This window comes from Eschrichtius robustus, chromosome 13 (assembly GCF_028021215.1).
Source record: "Eschrichtius robustus isolate mEscRob2 chromosome 13, mEscRob2.pri, whole genome shotgun sequence".
Lineage (NCBI taxonomy): Eukaryota > Metazoa > Chordata > Mammalia > Artiodactyla > Eschrichtiidae > Eschrichtius > Eschrichtius robustus.
This window is the reverse complement of record NC_090836.1, coordinates 13,890,186-13,913,341: the sequence shown is the minus strand read 5'-3', so window position 1 is coordinate 13,913,341 and position 23,156 is coordinate 13,890,186. Positions and strand designations below refer to the sequence as shown.

At 36.4% G+C, this 23,156-nt stretch overlaps 1 pseudogene; it reads right to left on the bottom strand.

The window, feature by feature from the left end:
- Window positions 1-5,035: 5,035 nt before the first annotated feature.
- On the bottom strand, window positions 5,036-5,438 carry LOC137775755 (large ribosomal subunit protein eL43-like; annotated as a pseudogene).
- Between the last annotated feature and the right edge of the window lie 17,718 nt (window positions 5,439-23,156).

Below are 23,156 nucleotides of genomic sequence, written 5' to 3'. Positions count from 1 at the left end.
CTTCAGAAATTTAGAGGAAAAAACACTACCATCAAAGGGCAGGGATGCCTGGCAAACAAAGCGGGTATTTTTCTGTTTTGAAATGAGACCTTGTAATATGGAAGAAAACTTAAGTGTAATGCAAGTTAAATTTTTTTAATAAATTCAAATTAAAAACATTGAAATTGGTTAAAATGTGTCATTAAACTGATGAAGTCAGCAAGAAGATAGGCACTATGTAGTTAAAGGAGAAAAAAATTTACAACATGGATATAGAATCATTAACCCAAATTTTCCTCAATCTTTTAAAATTAGGATGATTCACCAAGCTCAGGGAAGAAGGCCAGAAGGAGTTATAAACATACTTTTCAGAGAGGTAAATAAGTATCATGAAAAAAAAGTTAGATTAATCTTGATGAGTGAGTCAATTTGAGCATTAAAGATACATGGTTATTCAGTTGTAATGTCTTTTTCCTGGCAATGCACCAGAGCATAGGCTATATTTTCAGGGAATTTAAGTTCTATGGAAGGAGGACATTTGACAAAGAAACATTTCCAAATAAGACAGTCGCAGGATCTCCTTTTCTGGAGCTATGTAGGGAAAAGCATTTGGGTTTTGGCTGTGTCTACAAAGCAGCCACATAAACTGAAAAATAAAACCTCATTCAAGCAAAAATTAGGGGTTCCTCATCTAATTCCAAATAACTGCAGTGGTTATTTTCTCTAGTTTTATCATTATTACATAGACATGTCTCTTGTTCTATCAAAAAGCCCAAGAATGGTTTTGGTTGGTGGCTTTCAAAATCAGAGAACCTTCATATGCACAAAAGCTGAAGCTGATTATGACATAAACTTTTAATTATAATCTAAGGGAAAAAAATAAAAGACAATGTATGTTGGTTGGAAGACCATGAGTTATTATCAGGGGGTATGACATCTAATTCATTCATCCATTCAATCATTCATTCTTTCAACAAATACTCATCGTGCATTTACTAAGGTAGGTGGGCAACAAGCAAACTTCTTCAAGAAGTCTAACTTACATTCTAGGGCAACAAAATGGAGAGCAAAATAAAGATATTCTCTGCTTCAGGGACTCGGGGTTTGATCATTACAATAATAGCAAGAGGAGGAGAAGGAGGAAGATGAGGCTGAGAAGGAAAAAGGGAAGGAAAAATTAATCTTCGCGTATATAGTAAGGCTGAGAACAGCGCTTGTTACAATGAAAAACCTCTTCTTTTCTACTTTATTGTTGCCTCTGAGTCATCTCAACCAAATATTTTATATTTTCCAACTATAGTGGTTACATTTTGCTTAATTTTCAGCACATTATTTTAATGGCACAACTTTGAATTTTGTTTTGAAACAAAAGCACTGCTACAGGATTAAGCTGCAAGTGTAGTTTTAAGATAGAAGGAGAGTGAACTCGATTTGGAAACAACTTTTCCGGCAACGGTATTTTTTTTTAAATTATGAATTATCCAAGAATAGAGTCCAAATTCACTTTTGAAATTATCCCCTAGAATTCTAGCCTCCTTGAGATTTTCAGGATCTCCTTTGTAAAGATCCAAAATGACGACCAAACACTTTTTACATCTGTTCATACCTTTATTACTTAAAAAAAAAAAAAAAAAAAAAACCTTTTAAACTTGACTGATTTATTTCAAACACTCGTACAACTGAACTAAGAGGGCGGGGTAGGGGGGAAGGGAGTGTTTCTCCAGTACCCTTAAAAAGAATGTAGTGCTATTGTGTTCATAGTTTAATCTGCTGGGATTCCATAACCGAGGAAAGATGGGTGTCAGATCTCCACGCATAATCTTCAGTACATCCGGACCTGAGAAACGGAGGTGGAGAAAACGAAAACAAGATAAAACTGAAGCAAGCTTGCCTTTAACTTTATAAGAATGTGAATCAAATAGTGTAGGGGGAAAAAAAAGCCGTCATCAGTTTCAGGATTGGGGCTGAGACACCGACTCTACCTGGATTCCCTGTTTCTGCTCTGTGCAGATACAGCTAATGCACCACTGAAATGGGAGGCGGGTGGACGGGAAAGCCAGAGAAACTTTCTTTTTTTCTCCTCCATCAGACTGAAGTTAGAACAGGAGCCATACTTCAACAAAAAAAATAGAGAAACAAATGGGGACAGAACACCCACAAGTGCAATGGAAGCCCTTCACCCAGTCCTGGTAGAATGTTCTGGATCTGATACCCGTATAGTTATCTCAGAGCAAGTTAAGTGTCACCTTCAAGATTAAATATTCTTTTATAGGGAAAAGATATGGCAACCAATACCCCTCACTTCATCCTGCTTGATTAAATGGAGACTAACGATTCAAAGTAAATCATTTTTAGGGATTTAGACGCCAAGTTAAATAAGTAAGTTTTTCATTAGCATAATAAAAACACATGAAAATGCTGTTGTTACTGTACCCAATTTGAAGAAAACACTTAAATAGGAGAGACAATATATCAAAAACTGAAAGTTCCTACAAAATCAAATTAAGAAGTAACTGAATTACTTTTTCCAAAATATCCATACCAAAAGGCTCTCACTAAATATAAATTTTAAGAGAATATTTTAAAATATTTTTAGATGTATTTTCATTGCAACTCTGAACTTTTTCTCTGATGACCCTTTAGATCTTAATACAATCCACGTCCTTATTTTCGTCACCTGAGTCTCCTTTTTAAGTCAAACATTGGTTTCAGATTCTAAAAGTGCTGCTTTAATGTTCATAAATAGGGTAACACACTATCTGAAATAGAGATGGGCAGTTCTGTTTCTAGACTGTGGAGATTTGGCTTGTTTCTTTTTCTGTTTGTGTATGAGCTACCTGGCTTATCAGTTACTGGATAAAACTGGCTTTTCAATTACTTGTATTAATACATTTCAATTTATTTTAATCTCATTTCACGTTTTATTCCATCATCCAATCAAACATTTTCTAACTACTTTCTGAATTTGTTACCAAACTTTGATACCAAACATCATTTCCAAACTTTGCTTTTCCTTTTCACTTTACCATATACACAGTGTGAAGTTGCTGTGGTCTTTTTTTTTTTTTTTTTTTTATTGCCCAGATTCTATTTTTTTTTTTTTAAACATCTTTATTGAAGTATAATTGCCTTACAATGGTGTGTTAGCTTCTGCTTTATAACAAAGTGAATCAGTTATACATATACAATATGTTCCCATTTCTCTTCCCTCTTGCATCTCCCTCCCTCCCACCCTCCCCATCCCACCCCTCTAGGTGGTCACAAAGCACCGAGCTGATCTCCCTGTGCTATGCGGCTGCTTCCCACTAGTTATCTATTTTACATTTGGTAGTGTATATATGTCCATGACACTCTCTTACTCTGTCACATCTCACCCCACCCCCTCCCCATATCCTCAAGTCCATTCTCTAGTAGGTCTGTGTCTTTATTCCCGTCTTGCCACTAGGTTCTTCATGGCCTTTTTTTTTTTTTTTTTCCTTAGATTCCGTATATATGTGTTAGCATACTGTATTTGTTTTTCTCTTTCTGACTTACTTCACTCTGTATGACAGACTCCAACTCCATCCACCTCATTACAAATACCTCCATTTCATTTCTTTTTATGGCTGAGTAATATTCCATTGTATATATGTGCCACATCTTTTTTATCCATTCATCTGTCGATGGACATTTAGGTTGCTTCCATGTCCTGGCTATTGTAAATAGAGCTGCAATGAACATTTTGGTACATGACTCTTTTTGACCTATGGTTTTCTCAGGGTATATGCCCAGTATTGGGATTGCTGGGTCATATGGTAGTTCTATTTTTAGTTTTTTAAGGAACCTCCATACTGTTCTCCATAGTGGCTGTATCAATTTACATTCCCACCAACAGTGCAAGAGTGTTCCCTTTCCTCCACACCCTCTCCAGCATTTATTGTTTCTAGATTTTTTGATGATGGCCAGTCTGACCGGTGTGAGATGATATCTCATTGTAGTTTTGATTTGCATTTCTCTAATGATTAATGATGTTGAGCATTCTTTCATGTGTCTGTAGGCCATCTGTATATCTTCTTTGGAGAAATGTCTATTTAGGTCTTCTGCCCATTTTTGGATTGGGTTGTTGGTTTTTTTGTTATTGAGCTGCATGAGCTGCTTGTAAATCTTGGAGATTAATCCTTTGTCAGTTGCTTCATTTGCAAATATTTTCTCCCATTCTGAGGGTTGTCTTTTGGTCTTGTTTATGGTTTCCTTTGCTGTGCAAAAGCTTTTAAGTTTCATTAGGTCCCATTTGTTTATTTGTGTTCTTATTTCCATTTCTCTGGGAGCTGTGTCAAAAAGAATCTTGCTGTGATGTATGTCATAGAGTGTTCTGCCTATGTTTTCCTCTAAGAGTTTGATAGTGTCTGCCCTTACACTTAGGTCTTTAATCCATTTTGAGTTTATTTTTGTGCATGGTGTCAGGGAGTGTTCTAATTTCATACTTTTACATGTACCTGTCCAATTTTCCCAGCGGTGCTGTGGTCTTAATTCCATCCTTCTCTCTTGATTTCAGACCATACCTTTAAAGTGTCCTTATTACTTGCTTTTTGTTTCTTTTCCACTTGTTGCTGTTGCTTTCCTGGGTTTGGTCTTAGTTTTTGTTTTTTGATGCTTGTTAACACTGCCTCACTTCGCTGGTTCAAAAAGAACTATTATTTGCTCTCTGAGTTTTCTGTTTCTCTTGGTGACTATCAGCTTCTGTTTCCTATTTTGGGGCAGAAAGGAAAAAGCCTGTGAATGATGGGCTCTGATTTCAAGACTAGCCCTTTAGAGCAACTTTCTAAAGTGCCAACCATTTAATTCAGAATCACTCAGGAATCTTTCAAGGAATGCAGATTCCTTGGCTCTCACCTTTTCCTTCCTGGCATAAGATGGGTTTTTTTTTTTTCTTCTAAGAAAACAAAGGTTATTCTTAGATAACAGCTCCCAGGTTATTTCCTTTCTATAATCTATTTCTTTCTCTTTTAGCAGTCACTGAACTTTAGAAATCTCTGAGGATTTTTTTTTGGGGGGGTTACATAAATGAATCCATTTATTACAGGCCAGCAGTGTTTCCCATGGTGAGCTTCTGATCTTTCCATTCCTTCTGTGTTCTGATGATGGACTTTTCTGTGACTGCAGAAGTGGTATTGTAGGGTCAGTACTACCGGCTACCATTTTCATGCAAGAACCACAGTGCCAGACACCCACAGCTAGCTCTCCCTCTTGGTTTTGTGACAGAAGGAGCAAGTGTACTTGGTGTGCTGGCTCATTTCAATTTTCTTCACCATTTTCCTGAGGGAGACACCATAACAGGTCCTGTCTTTACAGACAATTGCAACCTTCTTGGTGCATTTAGCCTTGTAACCACAAATTAGGTCCAAGATCAGAGATCTCTGAGGTTTTATCAGTGCCGTTGTTGATGTTGTTATTTTAATGAATAAAAACCATATGATCATCTCAATAGATACAGAAAAAGCGCTTTTGACAAAATTCAACATCATTTATGATCAAAACTCTCCAGAAAGTGGGCATAGAGGGAACCTACCTCAACATAATAAAGGTCATATATGACAAACCTACAGCTAACATCATACTTAACAGTGAAAAGCTGAAGGCATTTCCTCTAAGATCGGGGACAAGACAAGGATGGTGACTCTCGCTACTTTTATTCAACATAGTTTTGGAAGTCCTGGCCACAGCAATCAGAGAAGGAAAAGAAATAAAAGAAATGCAAACTGGAAAAGAAGAAGTAAAAATGTCACTCTTTCCAGATGACATGACACTGTACATAGAAAATACTGAAGATGCCACCAGAAAACTACTAGAACTCATCAATGAATTCAGTAAAGTTCAGAATACAAAATTAATATACAGAAATCTGTTGCACTTCTGTACACTGATGAACTATCAGAAACTATCAGAAAGAGAAATTAAGGAAACAATCCCATTTACCATATCACATCAAAAAGAATAAAATACCTAGGGATAAACCTACCTAAAGAGGTGAAAGACCTGTACTCAGAAAACTATAGGACACTGATGAAAGAAATTAAAGGCAACAAAAACAGATGGAAAAATATGCCATGTTCTTGGAGTGGAAGAATCAATACTGTGAAAATGACCATACTACCCAAAACAATCTACAGATTCCATGCAATCCCTATCAAAATACCAATGGCATTTTTCACAGAACTAGAACAAGTAATTTTTAAATTTGTATGGAAACACAAAAGACCCCAAATAGAAATAATAATCTTGAGAAGGAAGAACAGAGCTGGAGGAATCACACCCCCTGACTTTAAATTTCTTAAAAGACCTGCAGGACTTTTGTTTGTATTTTTTATCCTCCTATAAGTTTTATTCTTTTCATTTTAAATTTATTTTTCTCCTTTATCAGGATTCTTCATTCTCATTTTCCTCCTACCAAAGAAATCATTCAAATGTATTTAACATATATTCTTTTGTTTTTATATGTTCTTGAAAATGTGTCTTGCTATTTTATGTGCACAAATTTCTAATTTACATAAATGTAATGTGTAACAAATTCTTGTTACTTTTTTACTCAGCATTATATTTTAAAGGTCCACGCATGTTTCTGGGTGTTCATCTGTATGGTTCATTATCTCTGAATGTCACCTAGTATAGCATGTGACCCAACACACTGGGTCTGTCTGCTCTTCCAGTGATGGTCACCCAGATTGCGTCCAACTCTGCTACCATAAATAACACTAGCATTAACATAATTTTACAAATCCCCTTTCAGCCTTGTCCGGGAATTTCTCTAGGATGTACACCCAGGATGGAATTGCTGAGTGGTTGGTAAGTATATCCTCAATTTGGCTAGATGCACCAGGTCACTTTCCAGAATGGCTACACCAACCCAGCGTGCCTACAGCACATAAGTCCTGTTATATATACGCATCTCTGCAACAGTTGGCTTTATCCAGCTTTCTGATTTTGTATTTTGGTGGTATAAACTCAAAAAAAAGTTTATAAAGAAAAGAGGAATATAACTAATCAACAGCTCTTACTGATTAGGACAAATGTTTCACATTGTAATAGATGCTGAAACTTTAAAGCAAATAATACAACTGCATTCAAAGAACATGCAATGTAATGGAAAAGAGGGACAGAAGACATGTGGAAAACCTTTGACAGCAGAATGAATACAATGTGGAGAAGCATAAATGGAGGTCATGTAGCCAGCGAGACTAGCAGAATCAGGGAAAGTTTTCTGCAGAAACTGACCCTGAAATTTGAAGGGGTGAATACATTTGCCTGAAGAATGGTCCACCTCTGCTCGGGAAAGTTTATCCTCCTCGACTGAAAGTACATTGTCAGTAATCACACACATAGAACTACGTCAACCCTGGACTTCAAAGTCTCAGACCCCCTTGCATTTTAAAAGATGGGTAGCACTATGCTGGACATTCAGCCAAGGGAATAGCACATACAAAGGCAGTGGGAAGAGGATACACAAAAATTACAGAGATCAGCATGGACACTAGGCTAAGAATGTACTACCTGTTTTAAGTACATGTTCTCATTGAATCCCAGCAGTCTGGGATATTGGTGTTGGTCATCTTTTTTTCTTCACATTTCTTTTTAATTAGTGCCTTACAATTTTCAAAAGTTTCACATACATGATTTCATATAATCTCATAACAACCCTTTTCCCCCCACCCCTGTATTGCACCTCCCCCTTCCCTCTCCCCACTGGTAACCACTAGTTTGTTCTCTATATCTGTGAGTCTGCATCTTTTTTTTTATATTCACTAGTTTGTTGTGTTTTTTGGATTCCACATATAAGTGATATCATACAGTATTTGTCTTTCTCTGACTTATTTCACTTACCGTAATGCCCTCTGGGTCCATCAATGTTGCTGCAAATGGCAAAATTTCATTCTTTTGATGGCTGAGTAGTATTCCATTGTATACATATACCACATCTTCTTTATCCATTCATCTGTTGATGGATATTTAGGTTGCTTCCATGTCTTGGCTATCGTAAATAGTGCTGCTATGAACATTGGGATGCATGTATCTTTGTTTTTTTCAGGTATATGCCTAAGACTGGAATTGCTGGGTCACATGGTAGTTCTAGTTTTAATTTTTTGAGAACCCTCTATACTGTTTTCCACAGTGGCTGCACCAATTTACATTCCCACCAACAATGTACAAGGCTTCCCTTTTCTTCACATCCTCACCAACACTTCTTATTTGTGTTCTTTTTGATGATAGCCATTCTGACAAATATGAAGTCGCCTGGCAACCAACCAGACCAGGGGCCAATCAGCCTACCAGACTGCCCACATAGTTAGCCTGCCACAACAGAAGGACTCATGCAGCCCTCCTAGGGGAAATCCCTGGAATATATAGCTTGGGTGATGAGAGGGAAGTGCACTGCAGGGACACATAGTGGTCTTCTACAGAGGCCACTACTCCAAGTTCGAGAAATGTAACTAACCTACTACATATATAAAAATACCAATAGCGAAGAATGAACTAATGCCATTTGCAGCAACATGGATGGACCTAGAGATTGTCATACTGAGTGAAGTAAGTCAGAGAGAGAAAGAGAAATATCGTATGATATCACTTATACGTGGACTCTAAAAAAATGGTACAAATGAACTTATTTACAAAACAGAAATAGAGTCACAGATGTAGAAAACAAACTTATGGTTACCAAGGGGGAAGGGGTGGAGGCATAAATTGGGATATTGGGATTGACATATTCACACTACTGTATATAAAATAGATAACTAATAAGGATCTACTGCATAGCACAGGGAACTGTTCTCAATACTCTGTAATGACCTATATGGGAAAAGAATATAAAAAAGAGTGGATATATGTATAACAGATTCACTTTGCTGTACAGCAGAAATTAACACAAAATTGTAAATCAACAATATTCCAATAAAAATTAAAAAAAATAAAATCCATGTTGTAAAAAAATAAATAAAAATTTTAAATTTTTCCTGTTTAAAAAAAAAAATACCAATAGCAACTTAGACAAAATGAGGCAGTAGAGGAACGTGTTCCAGATGAAGGAACAAGATAAAACCCTAGAAGAAGAACTAAGCAAAGCAGAGATAGGCAATCTACCTGAGAAAGAGTGGTCATCATCTTTTTACATTAAGGAAACAAAGCCTCAGAAAAGTATATTTCCCAACACCATACAGCTAGTAAGTATTTGGCACAACCAGAATTTTAACAAATGTTTGTTTGACCTCAAAGTTAATGCTTGTTTGTTGTTGTTGTTGTTGTTTTGTTTCCCTGGTCAAAAAGGTCATATAAATATAGAAAAAGTAAGAATTGATATGACTTGCCTATGGAACAAATGAATTCTATTTTAGTGAATTAGAAGCCAATTAATAAGGACCAAGGACAGTCTGGCTTCTGTTTGATGATAATTTTCAACTACACTGTAAATTCTAGACACAGGTTTCTTTAAAATATTGACATGTGCCAATGGAATTTTAGAGCATACTTGGATGTCTGGAAAAGGAGACTCTATGTAATATACTAGTAAACGCTTCTAATGGGAAACTGGCTTACATTAGTAGCCATCAAGGCCACATCCCCTGTAAGACCTCTGAGCGGTAGAGAGGATAGATAGACCCATAACCTGTAAAGGTGATATCATATAATATAACCTCTAATTACAATTAAACATTAATTAAATATTTTTCCAATTTTGTCCATTTCCTTGCAAAGAATTTTATAGATTAGCCTCTTTCTGTTTTCATAGTCCAGCTCTTAAAATTAGTAAGTAATTGCTGTTAGTCTTGTTTAAACTTGTTTAAATACAAAGTTCACAGTGAGATATTATTTTTGTAGATATTATACTTCAAATCAGATATCCTCTCAAAAGAAGGTATCATGAAAATTGAATCTGCCAGATCATCAACATGCATTGCAGAGACATCTAATATTAAAAAATAACACTAAAGGAAATCCTGTGCTTTCCACATGACATATTCTGCATTCATAGGTGTGTAAAGGACAAGCTTCTTTTTTTGTGAGTAATACAATATTTCTTAAAAGCATGCATTTTTATATTCTTTATTGTTAATCAGAGAGCATACTGCTATTATACCATTAACTCACAAGAGATTTCTGACTATATTTTTATATTGATGACACAGTATCCAGCATTAAGCCAGTTGAAAAAAGCAGGCACCCTCTTATGTTAAAGTAAATTGGAATGATTTGGATCAAAGGCAGAGATATTTAGATTGAGGAACTAAATCCCCCCTTGAGACAATCTATAAAGGTTCTCTTCTAAACCTAGATATTGAAGCTAAAATTAAGCAGTTCTTTTAGCTTAAATAGAATGTGCTCAAGCTGACATAAAGTTGCAGAGAAGACTCCTGTCTGTATCCCTCACAGTTTGAAAATTCTAATGATCTGAAGTTCGAGATGGAAAGATTCTTCAATGTTTGTCTTCAAATGACCTGTGACTACTTGAGGCTAAGTGGGTACAAAGCTAACCTGAGACCAGAGATTCTAGGTATTTCCTGACAATATCCTTATTCAAAAATTTGGTCTCTGCCATGGCCAAGTGAGAAGAGTTTTTAAACCAAAATTCTTCTAATCCGTTATTAAAACTGTTATAAAATTTCTTATTTGTCATTGCTATATCAGGACTTCACCAACTGAAGATGGCCAGAAACTAAATTCAAAATAATTTAAACCAACACAATATTGTAAGTCAACTATGCTTCAATTAAAAAAAAAAATGAAGTTAAAAAAACATTTTAAACCAGTTTCCCAACCTTTACTGTATCAGAGTTACCTGGAGGGCCTGTTAAACCTTTGGGCCTATCCCCAAATGCTCTGATTCAGAAATGAGCATTTCTAACAAGTTCTCAGATGAAGTTAATGCTGCGGCTCCAGGGATCACTAACTTGAACAAGTAAATAAAAAACAAAAAGAGCTCATGTGATTTTTAAGTCCAGTGGTCCAGGAGTCCTATTGCTGCTTCAGGTCTGGGTGGCCCAAAGGGAGGAACTTAAATACTGTAATGAGAGCTCTAACTCTCCAATTATTAGTCAGATTCACTCTGTGTAAGCATTAAGTGGTCACTGGCACACCCATAATCATGGTATACAAGATAAGCAAATTCATCGCAAAGAGACAGTCTTACCCAATTCTCTGTAAGGAAAGTTCTGGGGAAGGCTCTGTTTGGTCTTAGCTTATTCACATGCCTATTTCTGGGGGGGAAAAAAATGACTGAGCCTAGGGTGATGGTGAATTGTGATTGTGCAGGTCTAGGCCATGTGCATGGCCATGTGTCCAGAAGAAGTTCCTTCAATAGGCTTGGTCATTTCAATCCTCTTTCTCTTAGAGTGATTTGTGTCCATAAAATTCCTCAGCCCTTCATGCGAGTATGCTTTGGCATGGCAGCTCCTTGGCAGGATTATGCCTGCAAACATCCATATCCAGTTTGGAAAGATAGTCTTGACCCTAGCCCTGGGACCTACATGTAAGTATAGAGTTTAAATTACCTTAATGACAATTTTTTAATCTTTAGTAATGCTCTAATTATGACAGTAGCAAATTTTAAACAGTCTCTGACAGTGTTAGAAAAGAAAGAATTCAAACAATATGAAAACTGGTGATGCAGATGAACACAGACTAGTAGTTCAGCTGTTCGACTGATTTCTCTCCTAAGCATAAGGTAAACTCGTTCACATTCAGAGGCTCTTTAAATGACATGATTTAATGTGACTAAAAGATGTACAGATGGCACTACACTGCCTCTACTGGGAGGAGAGGTCAGACAGCAATTGGCTCTAACACAACCCATACTAGTGTATAGCTACAAGCTGCCACATCGGGGTCCATCCTTCCAAGAGCCTGTTAGGTGAAATAATCAAGCACTGTGACAGTACTCCCCAGATGCAGGAAAACATGGTGACATTAATGCTACCCTAGGTAATGTCAGACACTCACAGAATGACTATTCAGGAGCAAGATTTTAAAAATTGATTACCTATTTATTTGCCTAATAAGAAACCAAATATTATAGAATATAAAGAAGAATATATATATGTATATATATATATATATATATATATATATATATAAAACAGAATCACTTTGCTGTACAGCAGAAATTAACACAACATTGTAAATCAACTATACTTCAATTAAAAAATAAATAATTTTTTAATTTAAAAAAGAAACCAAATACTATAAATATTAGGTGAGAAATCTAATTTGAATCCAGCATCCTATCGATCATTGAATTTTTTCATAGGAGCACTGAAGGATGACATTTAAAATCACAGCAGCATTGGTATTTATACTTTTAATACATATTATCAAATGTAATTTGTATACTACATACTTTAAATAATAAGAATGAGAGAATTAAACCAATCAAACAACACAAAATTCCATTGATATAGATAAAGGATAGTTGGTACTACCTTGATACTCTAAACTCAAACTTGGCCTCATAAACTAATGAGTGCCTTAAGGAAAATGACTATTGAAACACAGTGGCTTTCAAAATATTAAAGACCAGAAAAAGGTCATTGTCAAGAAGAAAAAGTTACTGATCATTTATTTCATGAAAGAATCTGTACAAAATACAGGTGTGCAGGGACCAAAGAGACACATTCATTAGACAGAATATGACTACAGACTACATATAATTCCATCTATAAGAAATATTAAATTTGGTGATATGATTTGTGATGGAAGTAGCCCAACCTACAGTTGCATCTGAAAAGCAAAATGTAAAATACTTACATTTTCCAGTTTAGAAGCAATGCCTCTTCCAACTAACAGGAGATAAGGGACATGTTCTCCCACCTCCTCATTATTGAAGAGAGAAAAATGGACAATGAAAGGCAAAACGAGACCTGGAAAGGACAAGTGACTACTGAGAATCGCCAAAGAAACTAGCAGCAGAATTAGAACAAGAATACAGGTCTTGTCTACCAGATCTGTTCTCATTCTACCATAACATTCTTCTATGTCTCAGCCATCTGCTTGTGGGCTAACTTAAAACAATTAATTACAATACTTGGGATTACTAAGTACTGTGATCATTTACTTCCAGCTCCCAGTCAACAAGCTGTGATGTATTTTCAGTTCCATTTTGCACATAAGGTAATTGGGATCAGGTGATATGTCAAATACTAAACATCTGGTTGGTTTTGAAAGAAAGACCGTAAGTCAGATCTCCTTTTTCTGTTGCAGTATGTTGTCTTTCAAAATAACTATGCCCTTAACTGGGCTTGAACCACCAACATAGCAATTAAAAGCAAAACATATAAAAAATTGTAAAGAGATTTTGGTTAAAGCTCACATTACAGATGTTCAACTTCACACTCTCTTAGAGCCACTCCCCTCATTCTTTTAAATTCTGTTGGTTACTGTGATATTGCTAAATAAATTGTTCAATCTCTCATTTCTTAATTCATTAGCAATAAAATATATTTTCAACTTCCTGGTACTGAAGATGGGAACGTAAGTCACATTCTTTTGTTTCTCTTTAGCCCATTCTCCAGGCAATTTAAAAATTATTAGTTAAATGCTTCCATCATTCCCATTGTAACTATAGATAATATATTTAAACCTCTAGTACTTGTTCCAGCAATTATAGATGGTATGACTCCAGTGCTGTCTCTGCTATATTAAGATGATGTTAATACACTTACTCTTTTCTTCCTGTCTCCTCTTTAGCCCCTTCATCATATCTATAATTACCCCTTGCATCTCTGTGCTTCAGTGAGATAGGCCATCATTGACTGTATTGTTTTTATCTAGCTTTGATATCAAAATATGCTAATGTGATAAAAGTTAGTTGGAAAGTCTCTCCTCCTTTTCTCTTCTCTGGAAGAGTATATGCAAGATTGAAATTATTTGTTCCTTGAATATTTGGTAGAATTCAACTATAAAATTATCTGGGTTTATTGCTTTTTTGTAAAAAAATCTGATTTCTTTTATTGAAAAACCTGTTCTGGTTTACATGCTCAACTGAAGGTGAATATCCAGACCTCACACACAACTGGTTCTTCTGGAGCAGCTTTTCCTGGGGAGACTTCACAGTAGCTAACCTGAGTTTCCACCATTGTTCTATGTAGTCTGGAGCAGTATACAGGATCTTGCAAGGCTATACATCAAATTTCCATACGAGAAACCCCGGTCCCTAGGCTTCGAAGTTTTTAAGTTGCATGATTAGGGAAGAGCTAGCCTCCTTGGTGAAAACACAGAAGAGTCTATAACAGCAAAAAGATATGGTAGCTTCTTCAACATTCATGGTCTGGAAGAGATGTGATCAAGAGCTGGCATTCAAGCCCTGAAATTACAGCAGTGTGATCAAGTGGAACCTTTGCGCCCTGTACTTTATGACCACCTTAGCTTTTAAAGATTGGGGAGCACCAACTTATTCCCTGGTCGGAATCCCAAAACTTGTGATTCAACTACATGATATGATGAACCAGCATCCCGATCTACTCTGTCAGCATTCTTCCAGAACTGATTATATTAAGCACAAGGCCCTGACCAGTTTTCATGGAATTTTTCTTGAGACCAGACTCCTTTTCTGGGAAAGCCAGGCCGTAGGAAATGAGTCTTGGACAAGTTGACCCTTACCTCTTAGGTTTTCTGTTTTTTCTTAAATCATTTTTTCTAAATAGCTTTTTTAAAGGTATTTATTTCATTGAGTTTATCAAATTTCTTAGGACAAAATTCTCATACTATTCACATTACTTTTTAAATTTCTCCTTTTAAGAAAATTAATTTGCCAATTATTTATTTTATGGTTTTCAAAGAAGCAGATTTTTAACTTTGTTTTTCTATTACTGTAGCTTGTTTTTTTTTTTTTTTAAATAAATTTATTTATTTTATTTATTTATTTTTGGCTGTTGGGTCTTCATTGCTGTGTGCGGTCTTTCTCTAGTTGCGGCGAGCAGGGGCTACTCTTCATTGCGGTGCACGGGCTTCTCATTGCGGTGGCTTCTCGTTGCGGAGCACGGGCTCTAGGCGCATGGGCTTCAGTAGTTGTGGCACTTGGGCTCAGTAGTTGTGGCTCGCGGGCTCTAGAGCGCAGGTTCAGTAGCTGTGGCGCACGGGCTTAGTTGCTCCGCGGCATGTGGGATCTTCCCGGACCAGGGCTCGAACCCGTGTCCCCTGCATTGGCAGGCGGATTCTTAACCACAGCGCCACCAGGGAAGCCCTGTAGCTTGTTTTTATATTCACTGATTTCATTTACCTAACAAATGTTGACTGAGTTCCAACTATTGGCTAAGCATTCTTCTAGGTACTGGGAAAAAATAGGTTAAAAATCCCTCATGTGATCAAATATGCCATTCTAATATAAATGACACAAACATGTAAGGTATATTCTGTGTTAAATGGGATATATTCAATGGAGAAAAATATATCAGAGTAGAGGAGTTAAGAAGAATGAGAATAGAGGTGTAATTTTGTAAAAGGGAGTTGAGAAAGGCCTCACAGAGAAGATCACATTGGGAAAAGACCTGAATAAGATCAGGAAATGAACCATGTTTCTCTCAGAAAAGCATTGTATGTGGAAGTGTCAGCATGCTCCTGGTGTGAGAGCAATGCTTGGTGTTTTTGAGGTTCATCAGAATCCTTGTGTGACTGGTGTGGAGGAAGCAAAAGAGAAAGAAGGGAATGAGAGGGAGATGTTTGCCCTTACTTCATTATTCCTTTTCTTCTACTTTCTTTGGATTTAGTTTGATGATACTTTTTTCTAATTTCTTGAGTTGAATACTTTGCACAATAATTTTTAGGTTTTCGTCTTTACTGATGTAAGTATTTGGGACTACACATTTTCCTCAAAATACATGACTTTTGCTACATTAGTTGCATTTTATATTTTATGCTTATTATTTTGTTACAATAATAGTCCAATGTCACTCTGACAGGTGTGAGGTGATATCTCATTGTGGTTTTGATTTGAATTTCTCTGATGATTAGCAATGTTGAGCATCTTTTCATGGGCCTGTTGGCCATCTATATGTCTTCTTTTGCAAGATTTTTATTCAGGTCTTCTGCCTGTTTTTTAATCAAGTTGTTTGTTTTTTGAAACTGAGTTGTATGAGCTGTTTATGTATTTTGGGTATTAACCCCTTTTGGGACATACCATTTTCAAATATTTTCTCCCATTCAGATGGCTGTCTTTTCATTTTGTCAATGGTCTCTTTTAATGTGCAAAAGTTTTCAAGCTTAATTAGGGCCCATTTGATTATTTTTGCTTTTGTTTTCTTTGTCTGAGGAGACAGATCCAAAAAAATATTGCTAAGACTTAAGTCAGAGAGTGTTCTGCCTATGTTTTCTTTTAAGAGTTTTATAGTTTTTGGTCTTTGATTTTGGTCTTTAATCCATTTTTAGTCTCTTTTTATATATAAAGTGAGAAGATGGACTAATTTCATTCTTTTACATGTAGCTGCCCAGTTTTCCCAGCACCGCTTACTGAGGACACTGTCTTTTCCCCATTTTATATTTTGCCTCTTCTGTCATAGCTTAATGGACCATATGTGCATGGGTTTATTTCTGGGCTCTCTATTCTGTTCCATTGCTCTCTGCATCTGTTTTTGTGCCACTACCATACTGGTTTTCTTTTTTTAACTTTGTTTTATATTGGAGTACAGTTGATTAACAATGCTATATTAGTTTCAGGTGTACAGCAAAGTGATTCCATTATATATATACCTGTATCTATTCTTTTTCAAATTCTTTTCCCATTTAGGTTGTTACATAATATTGAGCAGAGTTTCCTGTGCTGTACAGTAGGTCCTTCTTCGTTAACCATTTTAAATATAGCAGTGTGTACATGTCAATCCCAAAGTACCATACTGTTTTGATTACTGTAGCTTTGTAGTATAGTCTGAAGTCAGGGAGCCTGATTGGCTCTTATTTTTGAAATTAAGCTTCCATGAATTTAAACTTGCTGCCATTGCATGATTGCTATTTCAATCTCTATGGCTGACTGGGAGTTCATGGAGACTAGAGCATCATCTTAATCACCTTGTTTCCAGAGTAAAATAAGATACCTAATGTACAGTAGATCCTCAAAATAGATATTTGTTGGGTGAGTAGAGTTTATTATTGCCACCATTGTTCTATTTATTGATTTTCTAGATTGCATTCTCTTTTTTTCTCTTGGTTATTTGTCTTTCTATTGTTGGTTTATTATTTGCTTCCCTGTCAGGAAAAACAAAACCACCTTATAAAAAGGTTTTGTGACTACTTAGAAATCAGATTTTTAGGTGTTTCTTTGTAAGTTTCTTCTATTTGTAGTATCTAACTGGACTGGGAATTCAGTTCTGCTTTATAAAAATGAGAAGATTTGTTTTTATTTTTTTTTATGTTGCACTTTTAAGAGAATAAGAGGAGAAGTAAACCCCAAAAACACAGAAGGCTAAAGACTGATTTTCAGAAAACCCTTACAAATGAACATTTTTAAAAGAACTGGGATATTTAATATGAAATTTATATGTTTACAGTGCTGCATTGCTGATCCTGTCCATTTCCCCAAGTACCGTTAAACTTGGCTAACACCAAAAAGTCTTTTGTGAGAAGTTTACCTATGACAGCAGGTAAGCAAAATGAGTTCCATCTCTAGGACAATATGATGGAAGAGGGGCAGCTTGAACAGCGTACCAAAATGACTCATAAGCTGACCTACTTTGAAAGAGGCAAAAATCTCAAATAGGACATTCCTTCTTGCACTGGACTTTCCACTGAACATTAAATAAAGATTGAATCCAATCTTTCTTAGATTTTAAGAGGCAGTTGACAGTTGAGCATTAGTTAGTTGTAGAAAAGAATGAAGAAGTTTCTATGATTGTTCAAATGCAGTTGAGTAGTAGAGAAGTAAGTTAGTAGGTTTGCAACAAAACAAAACAAGACAACTAAAATATATACTTGGAAGATACTTGTTTGTATTAACCTTTTTGGAAACTGCTAAAATTAACATTAAGAAAGATTCAGTTTATACTACACAGAAAGGAAAAAACAAATTTGGAACTAAAAACTGTTTCATGCATTTAACTTATCTTTAAACTTAAAAGTTTACATGTTATTTTTTAGGTTATATATGAATAAGACAGATGCTACTTTTGAGCTCTGGGTGTTCAAAGAAAGTGGCTGGTAATCTACTTAGCTGAGGACAATAAGTTTTACTTTATGCTCAGAAAAAAATCAGGAAGACATTTTTACCGATTTTACCAAAATAGCAGGATAAACTTCAAACTAACCTTTCTCTTTTAGCAAAACCACATATAAAAGTGAATGAATATAAAATCTTAATATAATTCCCTAGATTTGAAGAGCATCTTTCTTCCAAGAGCTTAAAGCAATTTGCTTTATGTTCTTATTCAATCTAGAAACCCTTCTGTGATGAAGATATGCATTACATGATAGACAAATATGTATTTTTGCCCTCATTCTATGAATAGGAGAATTAATACTTGCTAGATTAAGACTGATTGGCTCAAGATTACAAAACTAAATCCAGATCTCCTGATTTCCCGGCCAGATCTCTTTCCAAAGACTATATTTACACTTTAAGCAATGCAGAAATCCCCTTTTCTCCCACTTGATTTCAGTGGATGACCTTAACTGCTTGTCAGGCAGATGCCATGCTGTCTTCTAAAAACTAGATTCTTTTCCCTTCCATATTTCCATCCATGTGGAATGCCCTTTCTCCCTTTGATGTATTCAAATCCTTCCTTCAGGTCCCACCTCATCTAAAAATTATCCTCTGACTAAAGAGGCTCAACTTCTGTTGGTTCAGCCAAAAAAATGACTACATTTAACCAATGTGTATAACCAACCATAACCATGATTCTGGTATGGTAACAATATCAGCATATTTCAGAAGAAAGTACACCATTAGGTTGTCTTCTCTGAGGACAGGGACCATGTCTTAGTCATTTCTGTTTATTCAGTCCCTACATAGGGCTAGAAATACAATAGACAATGAGTGTAAATGCTTGCTGAGAGAAGGTTGTTGTATAGACAGTGTTGATATATTGTCCTTTCTGAATATTTATGGAATAGTTGAAATATAGACCAACAACTATTATTATACACTTATGTTAATATGTTTAAATCACAGAGCACAATATCAATTCAGTTGATGGTAAATAAAGCTGGCAACTACCTCACAACCACTGCTGGCTCCCTGCCCATCCTGCAATGTCTTTGATGTCTGTCAACTACGTTATGATGGTTAAAGGTGTGAAGAGTCTTTTTAGTTGTGCCCTCATCACATCACACCACTTCTTAGTCTCTAGCTCCATTCCCTGGGGTTATCCCCCTTTCCACTCTTTTGGTTATTCTCCACCAGCTGCTTGTATATTACCAAGTCCTCACTGGATCTGGAGCAGGGATACAAGAGTGGAGGCATGTGGTGGTAGATTGTAAGATGGCAGTTGAGGTATCTACTTCCTCTTTCTGGCCATGATCATTTTTTCCTCCCTTTTCCAATATCTTCAACTCTTCTGAACTGTCAGACAGGAATTAGAGTTTTCCAGGTGGTTATGGGTTTTCTGTTTTACTGTACCATTTGACCTGTGGCTCTCTAGGTACCTAACAAGGAATCAGACACATAGTAGATGCTTGGTAAATACTAATTAATTCATCAGATCCCTGGAAAGGGAGTTCAACAGAGGCACTTCTGAAATACCAGAAGGAAGAGCCAAGGTGACTGATGTTAATAAGAATTACTATTCATCCCCCAAATCAGCAATAGAATTGCTACTTCCAAAATCGATTCTTAACCAACATAAACCCAATCTAGCAAACCATATTTCTATTTAGTTCAATTGCTGTCTATTCTACTCCTCTTAGAAGCATAAAAAATGCTTTTTAGTAGGAATCACAGAACCATAAACTTCCTACTTTTCCAGCTTCTTGGCTAACTGGAATAGGAAAACGGAAACGGTATTGCCATTAAAACTGAAGTTATGTAAGAGATACTGAGATCATCAAAAGCACTGGGATTCATTTATCTATGAATAATTAAGAATCAAGTTTAAAAAGTGTGTTTTAAAAGATGGCAGATCCCCAATAGCCTAGAGATTTCAGCACTTGCATTTTTAAAGTTATGTTCATCAGCTTTAATACAAAAGGCAAAGCTTTCAAACTGAGAACTCATTGATTCTCTTACTCTTCCTTTTCACTGTTCATTAAAAAAATAGATGTGGGAATCTCTCACCCATTTTTATGAACATTCTTTAACATTCATTGAACAATTCATGTATATGCTAAGCCTTGTTAGGGAGATAGCATCGGTTTTGCATTTTCCACGGTCTTGAAAAGGCACCTTCTGAGACATTTGCTACTGTAATCCATAAATGGATCATGATTGTACCCTTTGTTTCACCTTAAGCCAAAAGCAGCTCAAGTTAAATGCCAAGCTTCCCTGAGTTACAAATTTAGAATCTCTTCCAGGTGCTTGCTCACAGGGTGCATTAGCCCACTGCCCGGGTTGATTAGCACGTTCTCTCCAAGTAGTATATTGACTACCATATGCACTTATCATTTATCATACTTATATTCATTTTATTCTTATCCCAATAATGACAGCTTTCATGTAAAATGAAAGGAGAAAATACGATTAATATGTTCTCAGTACACCTTTCACATCATGCACAAGCACACGGGCTTCTGAATCAAACACGTGTCTTCTCTGAATTTGGATTTTAGTCTCATTATTATTATGACTCTCATTCAAAAATAATCTGAAGATAACCATTTGTTGTGTCTTCAGAAATGGTCAAGCAATAAAGCTGGCAGTGGGGTAGGGACAGCAAGGAAAGGGGATAGAGGTTTCTGATTTGAGTTGTCAGTGAGGGGAAAAGCAATGACAATGGAAAATTAAGCCAGTCATCTGGCCTAAGACAATGCTTGTTTTCAAGCTTAATCATTGGAGAATATATCGGAGGTATGTATTCAGCTTTGGGGTCAAGTAATTTTGAAAGTCCGTTTTGGTGTGGATAGCCAAGAGTCTTAACAAGTTTGAATGAAATCCAACAAGGGCAAACTCTTTTAAGTATGTATTCTATTGGCTCAGAAATGACAGAGCGGACGGCAGCTGGTAATGCAACTCCCCTCTCAGGAAATCTAAAATTAGAAACCTTCCTTACCGTTCTTCACCTGGAGCTGAAAAGACACTTTTGCATGTCCTGTCAATTTAATGACATTTTTCCTTCTTGCTATTGGGCATACGATGGTTAAATAGAAAACAATTTTTGAGCAGCTGCTGCAAGTAGGGTGGGAAGGTTAAGAAGATGTTTACTGGTGTTACTCAAGGAATGTCATGGTGTTTATAGTTAACAGTCCACGAAGGATGCCTTTCCAACTGGAACTTGCTCAGGAGGGATCCTTTCTGTGGAAGGTTGTGGAACAAATCTCTCACTCTGGTCTGGGATGGCAGAGAATGCTCAGGTTAGACACAGAGCTGCTGAGCCTCTTATTTCCCTATAGAAATAAGATGACAAAGATTGCTACTTAAAATTAACTTGAGGCCACTGCATTCTTCATGATTTGAGAATAGCAAATAGCAACACAAACCGTGAAGCAAGGACATGACCAGTCAAAACACACAGAACACAGTCAAGAATGGTGTAGGAGGAATGTCAGCAATGCCGGAAAACAGAGGAGCTAGCTAGAAATCCACCAAAGGGCTCTCTCCAGTTCTTAGAGAGGAATACGAAAAATTGGTATGAGAAGCCCAAAGTATTACTTTTATAATTGTATATATTTATGCTTAATTTAATTCACAGTATAGTGAATCAAATTCTCCTTCCAGAGTGTGTGGTCAGACATGCCAAAACTTTCTTTGGTTGTGTTCCTAATGCCCTCCATTTACAGCAGGGTTTCTTAACCATAGCACGATTGATATTTTGGACCAGAAAATTCTTTCTGTGGGTGGAATGCCCTGTACATTGTAGGACGTTTAGCAGCATCCTAGGCCTCTACCCACTTTATGTCAGCACTAACCCCATGGGAGTGACAATAAAAACATCTCTAGACATTGCCAAATGTCCTGGGGAGGGAGGGATGCAGAGACTAGATTGCTCCCTTTGAGAACCACTGATTTAGAGGGCTATATAAGCCATATCTTATACTAAAGTCAAGATTCTAGCCGACAGATTTGAAAATTGTCTAGTAGAAATATGGATGGAATCTTGGCAAGGTTTATTTCTGACTATACATGCTTCATGTAAAAGGCAGGGATTGATTTCAGCTGGAAGAAACATTTGTGCTAAGGAAGTTCTTTTTGCCTTCATGGAAAGACTAACCTACAAAATGTAAGGAGTTAAGGCACTGACTCAAGGATTTCCAGATGTCTTCGGAGCTTGGCTCAAAGTAAACATTCCATCACTTATTTTAGGAAGGGATGAGTTTTTTTTTAGTTTGTTTTTGGCTTTTTTTGGCCTCTCCATTTGCTGCCAGTTCAGTACAAAGCCAATTGAAATAAACCATTTTCAACTGCTTACCTACTTAAAGAGCATTTTTCAAACTCATTCACTCTCTAAGCATCTCCGTTTGGTTATTTTTAGTTATCCATGGCCACGTAGGATTTCACTATTCCCCAATAAGGATAAAAACAAATTAAAAAAAAAATATATCTCCAAAGACACTAGCCACTTCAGGAAGAGAGTTTATTAAACTAGCAGTTGACACATCAGCACCTTGGAGGGTGGAAATGTCATGGGACACCATCTCCAGCCTCTAAGACTCACCGTTTTTCAGCTCAGCTAAGTAATCAGTTGTGCAGGTATTTGCCCAAAGTATTTAAAACTTGATTTCTAAATATTGAGGAGATCTGGTTCAAAACAGGTGGTCACATTGTTAGTGGTATTTGTAGTTTGGGCAGTATTGCTAATTAACAGATTCATTTTGACCCTCAATTTTTTTTTTGGTTGTCAAGGAGATAAGAGAAAAGCTGTTTTATAAGTACATTTTACGGGCCAGGTGAGAAGTTGGCTGACAGAGTATACAGATTTTATGCACTTAGAATTCCTCGAGGGATTAAAGTAGTCTTAGAGAAGAATGTGCATAATTTATATAATCTCAGAGGAAAGTCTTTTATATTCGCTTAGGGAGAGGTAAGGAAGGTATGAACAGAGGTGATGGGCTTGGGGAACACCAGGAATTTGATATGACTG